At 42.0% G+C, this 9,482-nt stretch overlaps 1 long non-coding RNA gene across 1 annotated transcript; it reads left to right on the top strand.

Annotated features, from left to right (window-relative positions):
- The first annotated feature begins 1,262 nt into the window (after positions 1 to 1,262).
- Positions 1,263 to 8,240, top strand: LOC145540952 (uncharacterized). The gene is made up of 3 exons (XR_014078665.1): positions 1,263 to 2,547; positions 2,785 to 4,456; positions 6,364 to 8,240. It is a non-coding gene; the product is annotated as an uncharacterized LOC145540952 (long non-coding RNA).
- Positions 8,241 to 9,482: the final 1,242 nt, after the last annotated feature.

The following is a 9,482-nucleotide window of genomic DNA, read 5'->3' as shown; positions in this document are numbered from 1 at the left end:
CTCAGGAGTGGCTCTTGCCAACTGCTGAGAGATGAGCTCTAAACCCTTGGAATATTCTACCTGATCAGTGTTTTCACATGCCTGGGGCCTTGAGCTACACTGGCAGTTTGACCACATAGTTCTTGCTAACAAATGTGATTTAGGGTGAATGTCTGTTTTTGTTCCGAGGACCTGGAGTCAGAGTAGCTGAGGTCAGTCACGTGGACACTGAATGCCTACGTAACTGATCCCAGGAGAACCCTGGACACCGGGGTGTAGGTGAGCTTCCCTGAGTGGCAGCACTTCACCCACACTGTCACATGTCACTGCTGGGACAATTTAAAGTGTCCATGCAACTCACAAGAAGCAGATACCTGGACACTTGCATTTGTTTCTCTTGGACTCCATCCTAGGCACCCTTGCCTTTGCTGACTTTAATCTGCCTCCTTTTGCTATAATAAACTAGTAAATGAGTATAACAACTTCTGCATCCTATGAGTTCTTCTAGCCAATCATTGAGCCTTGGGGTCATCTCAGGCAACCCTGAACCAACCATCCACTTCTCTACTGATCATCTTCTTTATTCCTCATCACACTTGGGAGAGAACCTGCAATGGCATATCCGCTGTGTGAATGAGAAATGAGGCTCCCTGAGATCAAGTGCTTTCCTGGATATTGTTGTGGGGGTCCAAGGTCACCTTCATTCTAAACCAGTGGAGTCTGAGAGTGGTTAAGGCATTAAAAATCTAAATAGTACCCATCATACTGATAATGGAGAGATGGAGGATATGTCTAGGTATGCACGATAACATAGATCTCTGTATTACAGATATGTCCACGCAGTCACATAGAGCACTCAGCAGCCATGTGTCTCCCCTTGAAGATAAAACTTCCATCCCGAGTATATGGGGTGTCAGTGTTGGGGAGAAAAAAGTTTTTCTCTGCCCTTCTAGGCTCTTCCTGCTGGTCTAAGAATTAAATCAACATGGGACAGATTAATGAGAGAAAAACAAATTTACTCATGTATGTTCAAGGACCCCGTAAGAATATGAAACCTTAGATAAACAGGCAGTTGAGGCTTATATGCCATCCTGAGCTAAGGAAAATGAGTCAGGGGTCTGGGACATCAAGTGAGAGGCAGACGATTCACAGAGAGATGAGAAGAAAAACTGTCCAGGAAACAAATGTTTGCCCTGACATGGAGAGAAGCCTTTCTGATGTAACAATAAGTTGTCTTTGGTAATAGCTCTCTTTCTGGTACAGGTTCCCTATCTAGATTCTTTTAGGCAGTTAAGGGGGTGGGGGCGGTGAAAAGAAAAATTTCTTAAGGCATCTACTTCTCAGAAATAGCCAGCTCCAAAGAGTTCTTACACCAAGGATACATTTTGAGGTGGCAAAGGTGGCAAATTTTGCTCTCCTACATTGAGAAGACCAGTGCACGTTTTGTGAGTAGGCAGATCCCAAGGAAGAAAGGTCACTCAGTCTTCCAAACAACCGTTAGAACCCTCATTCTACTTTAGTGTGAGCAGTAAGTACGGAGGAGGAGCGTGGTCTGGAGCTTGTTCCTAGTTAGTGGACGTCTGTCTGGAATCAGTGAGTAGGGGAAAGAAAGTGTCTTGAAGGTTGCAGCAAGTAAGTGACGCAACAAAGGCTGGAATTCCCAGTTGTCCTGGTGCCCAGGGGTCATTCTCCTGACCCCATCCTACACTGACTCCAATGTAAACACTGTGCTTTTTGATGCTGACTTCCAGCTCTCAGGGTCTCAATGGTGTAGGATACTGCAGATGTTTAAAATGCAAAAAGCCCTAGGTAACCTTCATTGAACTTAATTAACACCACCTATTTAAGGAAAGCAACTCCCCTCCCTTCAGACCCAGGTCTATTTCCCAAAGCCTGATGCTTAAGATAAGCATAAGCCTTTAATTGTGCTTAAATTGCTCCCTATCATATCAGGATGCAGCCATATACTCAGATCTGGCTACGCCAACCACTTTTTAAACCTATTTCACCTCTCTCCCCTTTTATGGACTTAAAAAAAAAAAGACTGTTCTGAGACATGACAGGTTTTATTCCTTCAGTTGTTCATTAAATGAACCTCATTAACCATTAGTTGTGTCTCAGGTGCTACATTATTTTTCTGGGGATGCAACAACTAAATATTTGCCTCAAAGGGTTTACTCTCAGTTTTAGGAAGTGGGGCATATTCACAAATAATGCAAATATGGATCCTAAGAACAAGAGAAGCATTTGCAGGTTAAAGTCAGTTATAAATGAGGGAGTAGTCCATTTCTGGGTCAGTCTGGAGGAGGAAATGGCAACCCACTCCAGTATTCTTACTGGAAAATTCCATGGACAGAGGTGCCTGGCAGGCTACAGTCCATAGGGTTGCAAAGAATCGGACACAACTGTGCGACTGTCGGTGGAGTGTATAATTTCCTCAGCTCTGTCTTGCCGCAGCAAAAATTTGAAATGGCAGACCAGTGTTACAGCTCTGTTACAGCTCAGTTTTATTTGGCAAGCAAAGGAAAATACATTCTTGAGGCGTGAGGGTGCACTGACTCAAAAGAGGTGAGCAGCTCAATTTTGGCTTCTCTTTTTATATGTTTTTTTCCTTCCCCCTGAGCCTGCCCTGTGTAAACTGGGCTAGCCAGGAGGACTGTTTGTTTCACCCAAGGTTCTCAGATCTTCCTTTGTTCTATTTTTGTGGGCTTTTTCCTTTCTTTGTCTTTTAGCCACTACTATTTTGGACTCCTTTTTCCTATTCTAACTATCTAACATGACTAACACTTTCATTCTTATTTGCAGGCAAAAGCATCTACTCTGGTTCTTCCTTCCCACCCACTCCTCCTTTTTTCCCCAACCTTCATTTGCTCCTTTTCTGCTTGGCTACCCAACTATCCCTAACATCCAGTCCGGATTTGGCCACTGTGGTAGGTATCTAGATCCCTCACCAACTCTAATTGTTGGAACCGGATGCTCCACTGAAGACCAGTCTGAAGCTCAATCTGTACCAAATCAAAGTGTCACCCAGATGTAGGTGGAGCCTGCCCTGCAGCTTGCTTGAGCATCTTTTGCTGTAAGACTTTTGCTAACAAAACCCAAGTTGTACCTCCAGAGACCTTGAGCCTGAGGGGCACTTTCTATGGCAAGCCTGTGCCCTGGAATTGCTTAGACAAGCTGAAACACAAGCCACTCACCTCCTGTCTGCAGGGCAAGATTTAAACCCTTAATGGTGTCTCATTGATTTCTTAAGGTACACTCAGAGTTGGCACTGTGCCCTTGCATATTTAAATTGTTACTGATTTGTTCTAGCATCCGAGGTGATTTTATCAGGGGGAACACATGTTTGAAGAAGCTGAATTAAACACAGGCAAATCTCATTAATTCAGACTCCACTAATTCAGGCTGGATGGAAACATAACTTTGTGTTATCTAGAAGTAAAAAGATTTTCTAAATAAATGAATGGTGGGAATAAGACTGCAGGGGGAGTAGAAGGTTTCACTTGTTTAAAAGGCAGTGTTCCCAAACTCCTTCAGGGGTTCCAAAAGGGCCATCAGCATATAAACAATTTCCTTTTGTGTTTGTTCATTAAAGCTAAAGACTTTTTCTTCAAAGGATAATTTACTATTTGGCAAATGTTTCCTTGAGTTGGTTCTTCTGTGGAGTTGGGCAGTAATACAGCTAAACATCTTTTCAAATATTCCCCGATTCACTCCCCTCCATAATGCTAAATATATTATAGACATATTGTACCTAAACATAAATATATGTGTGTGTGCATTAAAAATACAATAGAAACATCTTAAAATAAAGTGGCATATTTATGGTTGGTAGGATTAAAGGTGATTTTTATTTGCTACTTCATATTTGTAAGTATTTTCTGTAATGAAGTCATTTTTATCATCAACATCAAAATGTTAAAAATATCATTAGCATTTTGTAACATTTAACAGCTCTTTTTCCCCAAACAGTTTATTTGGAATAAAGTGGGGTCATATCCTGCATTTATGGATGAAAATGCTTGGTGGGCAGAATAAGAAGCTCATTTAACCACAAGGCCAAAATGTACCTTTTGCCATCTTTGTTGGAGGCAACTGGGTCCTGAAATCAGCTTAGACTATGTATCAGCAACCATCTATTACTCTGTGGCCAGGGTGAGGATGAGTGGATGCTGGCATTGTGTTTCCAGAAGCTCACAGGTGTCATGATCAAACAGACCCAGCTCACACAGCAGAGGAGATGGCCCTGTAAGCCAAAACAAGTGCTTAACTATGTCCTATAACACTACGCCAACTACTTCTGGTAACATTACAATCATTGCAGCTGTATTGAATATTTCATTTGTGCCAGGTAATTTTCCATGCATTTTCCAGACAGAATTTACTTTTTTTTTGTTTTTCCTACAGATAATCACAGATGGATGCTCAGGGATATCAAATAAGTTGCCCAGGTTCCCACAGCTGATACGTGATACAGGTAATATTCAAGCCCAGTCAACCAACACAAATCTCCTGCCCTGAATACCATGTGGTACTGTCTGCCACAAGCTGAAAAGCCAGACTGCATTCTGATTATCTCAAATATCTTTCCAGGCAGTGCAGTAGGTACTCAGAAGAGCCTTAGTGCTTGTTGGTTATTCTTGAATTTCAGTGTTTAATTCCTGAGATAAGCACGGGTATGGATTGACCAGATAACTCTGTTTGAGGCTGATACATATTTTTAGACTCAGAGAAAGTACATTATGTAGAAAGACTACTGAGCTGAGAGGATCAAACAGTTTGAATTTTGAGCCCTGCTTCTGCTATTAATTAAATGTACAGTCTTGAGTTTTGTGGTTTATCTCTCTAAACCTCAATTTTCTGTAAAATGGTCGTTTTTATTTTTTTTTAACAATGCCTCAGAAAGTTTTCTTGTTAGTTGTATAATTTCTTAATAGCATTTCATCTTTATGAAAAGTGGACCTTAAGTGCACCTCATAGGTGGCCCTAGTGGTAAAGAACCTGCCTGCCAATGCAGAACATGTAAGAGATGCGGGTTTGATCCCTGGGTGGGGAAGATCCCCTGGAGGAGGGCATGGCAACCGACCCCAGTATTCTTGTCTGGAGAATCCCATGGACAGAGGAGCCTGGTGGGCTACAGTCCATTAGATAGCAAAGACTGAAGTGACTTATCATATGTCTAAACATATAATGCGGAATTCTGTGTTCTAGACTGCTGAAAAGCTTTTAGCAGCCTCCCTCAGTATCCTCTGAGGATTGGTTACAGAACCTGCTGGGAAAATCCCCAAATCAACAGATGTTCAAGTCTCATTTTTGGCCCTCTGTATCCACAGTTCCACGTCTCTGGATACAACCAACCCCAGATTATGTATGAGCTGTGCTTAGTCGCCACCAATTTAAGTGTCCAGCTCTTTGTGACCCCATGGACTGTAGCCTGCCAGGCTCTTCTGTCCATGAAGATTCTCCAGGCAAGAATAATGGAGTGGGTTGCCATGCCCTCCTCCAGGGGATCCTCCCAACCCAGGGATCAAACCCAAGTAACTAGCATTGCAGGTGGATTCTTTACCATCTGAGACACTAGGGAAGCCTGATTATGTATAGCACTGTGTTTATGGGAAAATTCACATATTATGTGGACCTATGCAGTTCAAACCCATGTTGTTTGAGTAAACTTTATTTAATATGGGTTTCAGGAGGTCTTTCAGAAATAGTGCCCTTCTTAACAAGTAACCCTTCTCAAGTCCAGTCTGAAATCAGGCAGGTTTTTATCAATTGTCTTTCTCCTGCCCTAACTTTCTAAAGCTCCAATCTGAGCACAAATAATCTAATATTGATAGAATAATGCCTTGATGGACAACTACTTAGGAAGATTGCCCTAACTGAAATAGTTTCAAACTCTCAGTGTCATAACACACAATTCTATGTATCTCATATCTTAATCCAATCTGGATTAGGTAGTTCTTGAGGTAGTTACTCAACAATACACACTCCTTTCTTCTTGTAATATTTCTTTCGTAATGCTGTGACGTCTGGGGCTATCTGGGAAAGGAAAGAGGGAGGCTCTTACTGAAGATTTTAGGAGCCAGGCCTGGATAGGCTATGCATTCCATTAGCCCATGTTATATGGCCTAGACTATTGTTTCATGTCCAGTTGTAACTGTTGCTTCCTGACCTGCATACAGATTTCTCAGGAGACAGGTAAGGTGGTCTGGTATTCCCATCTCTTTAAGAATTTCCCACAGTTTGTTGTGATCCACACAGTCAAAGGCTTTGGCATAGTCAATAAAGCAGAAATAGGTGTTTTCCTGGGACTCTCGTGCTTTTTGATGATCCAGCAGATGTTGGCAATTATATCTCTGGTTCCTCTGCCTTTTCTAAATCCAGCTTGAACATCTGGAATTTCATGGTTCACATATTGTTGAAGCCTGGCTTGGAGAATTTTGAGCATTACTTTACTAGCATGTGAGATGAGTACAATTGTGCAATAGTTTGAACATTCTTTGGCATTACCTTTCTTTGGGATTAGAAAGAAAACTGACCTATTCCAGTCCTGTGGTCACTGATTCCAAATTAGGAAAGGAGTACGTCAAGGCTGTATATTGTCACCCTGATTATTTAACTTATATGCAGAGTATATCATGTGAAATGCTGGGCTGGATGAAGCACAAGCTGGAATCAAAATTGCCAGGAGAAATATCAATAACCTCAGATACACAGATGATACCACCCTAATAGCAGAAAGCAAAGAAGAACTAAAGAGCCTCTTGATTAAAGTGAAAGAGGAGAGTGAAAAAGTTAGCTTAAAACTAAACATTCAGAAAACGAAGATCATGGCATCCAGTCCCATCACTTCATGGCAAATAGATGCAGAAACTATGGAAACAGTGAGAGATTTTATTTTGGGGGCTCCAAAATCATTACAGATGGTGACTGCAGCCACGAAATTAAAAGACACTTGCTCCTTGGAAGAAAAGTTATGACCAACCTAGACAGCATATTAAAAAGCAGAGACATTACTTTGCCAACAAAGGTCCATCTAGTCAAGGCTATGGTTTTTCCAGTGGTCATGTATGTATGTGAGAGTTGTACTAAAAAGAAATCTGGGCACCGAAGAATTGATGCTTTTGAACTGTGGTGTTGGAGAAGACCCTTGGGAGTCCCTTGAACTGCAAGGAGATCCAATCAGTCCATCGTAAAGGAAATCAGTCCTGAGTATTCATTGGAAGGAATGACGCTGAAGCTGAAACTCTAATATTTTGGCCACCTGATGTAAAGAACTGACTCCTTGGAAAATACCCTGATGCTGGGAAAGATTGAAGGCAGGAGGAGAAGGGGACGGCAGAGGATGAGATGTTTGGATGGCATCACTGACTCGATGGACATGAGTTTGAGCAAGCTCTGGGAGTTGGTGATGGACAGGGAAGCCTGGTGTGCTGTAGTCTATGAGGTGGCAAAGAGTCGGACACGACTGAGGGACTGAACTGAACTGAACTGGCCCAGAATGAATCATGTGGTTTCAAGCCTACTCCGAGTCTCACTGTGTGCTCAGGAAGAGGAAATGGAAACTGTGGATGTTGTGGCTTCTTTTCTGTAAAGCAAGGCTGAAATGGAGCCTTTGTACATCAGTATGCCCAGAGTTTATCCTTGTTGTGTGGCATTATCAGAATTGTTGACCTACAGACCCATGGGAGACAACTCTATCAACCAGAGCACAGTGTTTTTGTGCAGTTTCTTTGTCTTTGTCTTACACGCTCTGTTGGTGTTTCCCTCCCCACCACCTTCACTGAGGCTGTTTCACGCGTTTGTGATACACAAAGTCACAGCTACAGGGTACATTCCTTTCTCCTAAGTTTTTTTTTTTTTTTTAATTTGCATGTATTAAGTTTTTCTCTTTGTGCTATAAAGTTCCACTGATTTGACTAACACACAATTTCACGTATTCACCGGTACAGTACAGTATGGAATAGACTCACCTTTATAACAATCCCCTGTGCTTCACCTATTCATTCCACCCTCTTCCATGCAACTCCTAGCAACTTTACTAATCTTATTGTCTCTATAGTTTTACCATTTCCTGAAGGCATATAATTGAAATCATGCAGTATGTAGCCTGCTAAGACTGGATTTTTTTAACTAGCTGTATGTGCTTAATGTTAATTCATGTCTTTGATGACTTATTTGCTTATTTCTTTTAATGATTCCATTTTATGGATATATCATGATTTGTTTATCTATTCACCTATTAAAGAACATTTGAAATGTTTCCAGTTTTTGTTGATTATAACATGGCTGCATAAACATTCACATGCAGATTTTAGATGGACATAAATCTTCGAATCAGTTGAGAAGAAAAACCTACAGGCATAAATGGTGGATTGCATGGTAAGACTATATCTGGCTTCGTAAGAAACTGTGAGACTATATCCCAACGTGGCTTTGCTGTTTGCTTTCATAGCAGCAACGAACAAGAGTTTCTGTTGCTCTGTAGTTTTTACCAGCATTGGTATTGTCAGCTTATGTATTGGTCACTCTAATTGGTGTGTAGTGGTTATGTTGTTTAGCCGCTAAGTCATGTCCCACTCTTTTGCCACCTATAGACTGTAGCTTCCCAGGTTTCTCAGTCCACAGGATTTCCCATGCAAAAATACCAGATTGGGTTGCCATTTCCTTCTCCAGGGGACATTCCTGACCCAGGGATTGAACCTGTGTCTCATGAATGGTAGGCAGATTCTTTAGCACTGAGCCATTTGGGAAGCCTGACGTGTCAGGTATTTTTTAGTTGCTAAGTCGGGTCCAATTCTTTTGGAACCCCATGGACTATAGCCCATTAGCCTCCTCTGTCCATGGGATTCCCCAGGCAAGAATACTGGAGTGGGTTGTCATTTTCTTCACTAGGAGAACTTCCCAACCCAGGGATCCAATCTGCACCCCCTGCCCCCTGCATTAGCAGGCTGGTTCTTTACCACTGAGCCACCAGAGAAGCCTGTGTAGTGGTTAAGCAACCTTTTAAAACTTCAACTATTCTAAAATCATGGTGGAAACAGCCAGGCTTAGCAGATCCTCATGGCATAGGCGTGGTTTGTTCAATGCAGTGGGTACAGGGGGTGGCTGATATGGTGAAATGATGACAAGAGGGGAGATGACTTTCCTCCTGATGACTGGATGAGTTAAGCTGTAAAATCCTTACTCTTTACAATCTGAGAGATCAACTAGTGAAAACTCTGACCTGACTCATCACTAAGGTACTGCAACCCTACCCTTTGCATGGTCTTTTCTCAATCCATCTCCTGCATACCTCTTTAGAACACAGGTTTGCTGGTGGATCATCTCTGTGATCTTTTACACATGGTCTAATTACGTGAATAAAGATAAATGCGTCTAAATCATCACCTAGCAAACCATGACCATACAGGGTTTCCAGGGAAGCACAAGAGACTTACGCTTGCAGAAACAGAGAATTTGATCACTAGGAGAGGAATGACTCCAGGGAAGAGGACAGACCA

The sequence above is a fragment of the Giraffa tippelskirchi genome, chromosome 1 (assembly GCF_054371585.1).
Source record: "Giraffa tippelskirchi isolate mGirTip1 chromosome 1, T2T-mGirTip1v1.2.pri, whole genome shotgun sequence".
Lineage (NCBI taxonomy): Eukaryota > Metazoa > Chordata > Mammalia > Artiodactyla > Giraffidae > Giraffa > Giraffa tippelskirchi.
Note: the sequence above shows the minus strand (reverse complement) of the source record. Positions and strands in the feature narration are given on the sequence as shown.